Here is a 2,613-nt window from a genome sequence, read left to right on the forward strand (position 1 = left end):
GGATGTCAGAAAACCTAACAAATTGAATTTGCTGGGTATCTTTCCGAAATCTAATATCCACATTTGGCCTCTGATATCAAAATGTAGTCTTATAAAAGTGCAATGAAATTGTGTATTTGTTCCTCTAAAACGCTGTCCATAAAGAGCTCAGCTATTTTTAACAATTAGTCTCTGAAGTTCCAAACATCAACAGTTATTAATACTTCCATGCTTCAGGTACGGTGCTTTCCCAAAATGTTTCCCCTCCCCTCCACAGGGAATGGGGCCTCAGAATGTGTCCACTGTCACTGAGTTCCAGCTGCTGGGATTCCAGAGCCTGCCTGAGCGGCAGACCCTGCTCTTTGCCATTTTCCTGTTCATCTACTTCCTCACAGTCACGGGGAACGTTGTCATCATCGCAGTGGTGATCCAGGACCAGCGACTGCGCTTGCCTATGTACACGTTCCTCCAGCACCTGTCCTTCCTGGAGGTCTGGTACACGCCCTCTCCAGGCCACCCTGCTGTCAGGGGGTCGTGCCATCTCCTTCCCAGCCTGTATGTCACAGCTTTACTTCTTCGTGTTTCTTGGATCCACTGAGTGCTTTCTTCTGGCCACGATGGCGTATGACCGGTACCTGGCCATCTGCAGCCCGCTGCACTGCTCTCCCCTGATGGGTGCTGAGCTCTGTACCAAGCTGGTGGCGATCTCCTGGTCGGCAGGGGTCGGCACAGGGTTTCTGCCCTCCCTGATTTCCAAGTTGGATTTCTGTGGGTCTAACCAGATGGATCATTTCTTCTGTGACCTCCCTCCCCTTGTGCAGCTCTCATGTTCTGGGGCTCACACCACCGAGATGGCCATCAGTGTCCTGTCGATCGTGGTGCTGTGCATTTGTTTTTCTCTTACACTTGTGTCCTGCGTTTTCATTGTGTCTTCCATACTGAGGATTCCTTCAGCCTCTGGCCAGATGAAGACATTTTCCACATGTGGCTCCCACTTGGTTGTTGTCAGTATATATTATGGGACCATGATCTCCACGTATGTTCCCCCCACACCCACCTGTCCCCTGAAATCAGCAAGATCATTTCTGTCTTCTACACCGCGGTCACCCCATTGTTGAACCCTGTTATCTATAGCTTGCGGAACAAAGACTTCAAAGCAGCCATTAGAGAAGTCAGGAGAAGGACGCGCGGCCTCTGTGGAGTGAGTCAAGGGAAGTTCCTTGGTGGACTGAGTTCAGGGATAAGTGCGTGGCGTACTCGGGGCCTCCAAACCTGGACCCCGCTGCTGACCCTGCACCGAGTCCCACAGCTTATTCACGGCCCCGTGCCAGTGGCAGCTCAGAAGGCTCACCACCTTCATCAAGTCACTTCGGGGGCAATGTTGTCCTTAGAAGCTTTCTTCTGCCCTCTGATGGGAATCTGACTGTGCGATCCCAGGGTGTGATGGCATGCACATTATTTTCAGATTCTACAGTACGACTTCTCTGGAGCTCATAAAGCCTATGTGCAGAAAGTCACACATCCTTTAAGCACTGCTTGAGCCTGGCCCTGCAGACTCAATTCCTCATGCTCTGGTGTTTCTTAAATATCTATGGAATGAATGAGTGGAAAAAGAAAAGACATATGAATGTGTGTTGACTGAAATTATTTTTTAGCAACAGAAAGAAGGACATATTTTTGAAGTGCTAAAGACTTATCTATAGTAACTTAGACTTTTTCATGTTTCTTGTTTAATGAAATTCTAGGAAAGAAAGGAAGGGAGGAAGGGAAAAAGAGGGATAGGAGGAAGGAGAGAGACAGGTGGAAAGAGAAGGAGAAGGAGAAATCCAGAAAGAACAGGAAGGAAGGCAAAGAAGAATCCAAAGTATTACATGTGTTTATAAGCCTTGGAAGTCAAAGGCTATACATTAAGAAGCTTAATCATTTTTGTATTTTCCTCCATTCAGCCAAAACTGAGAAAACCTCTACAAATCCTGCCCATTATTATATTCATTTATTCAACATATTTTTTTGATTCTCTGGTATATGCCAGTCCCTTACTGCAGTCTGGTCCCCAAGGACACAGTGATATAGAAATGACCGAGGGAAACTTTGCCTTAATGGAGCCTCTGTTGTGAAGGGGAAAATAATATGTAACCCCTCACCTGGGGATACTCAATTACTCCTGTTTGTGGTGACTGCTGTGAAGCAAAGTGCAGACTTGTACCTGAACGCAGAACAATAAGGTCTGAATCAACACAGAAAGCTTCTGCTCCTGTAGTGCTCTAACCTGTACTTCAGGGATGAGGAGAATAAGAACGGCAGTAGTAGCCCAGGCAGAGAAGATGGTATGAATGGCAGGAGAGGATCCTGGGGACCCTGGGGATGGAGGAGGGAGGTGAGGGTGGAGAGAAAGGCCAGAGCTGGTCCACACAGGGAGTGAAAAGCCCTGTCGGGTTTTTGGATATTACATTGAGAAAAATGATCGATTATCAATGGCATCAATTGGGAATGATGTGATACATCTTTTATTTGAAAATCAGACTGATTTTTAGAGAAAAGACTGAGAGCTAGCAAGAGTGGTTGGACCCAAACAAAGCGTAGCCTGCGTGGGACAGGAGGCCGGCCTGGCTTCAGGTCTGGAGATGGATGCCC

General features: G+C 47.4%; 1 pseudogene; it reads left to right on the top strand.

Annotated features, from left to right (window-relative positions):
* Nucleotides 1-259: 259 nt before the first annotated feature.
* Nucleotides 260-1,402, top strand: LOC118934989 (olfactory receptor 11L1-like; annotated as a pseudogene).
* The last annotated feature ends 1,211 nt before the right edge of the window (nt 1,403-2,613 follow it).

The sequence above is a fragment of the Manis pentadactyla genome, chromosome 13, assembly GCF_030020395.1.
Source record: "Manis pentadactyla isolate mManPen7 chromosome 13, mManPen7.hap1, whole genome shotgun sequence".
Lineage (NCBI taxonomy): Eukaryota > Metazoa > Chordata > Mammalia > Pholidota > Manidae > Manis > Manis pentadactyla.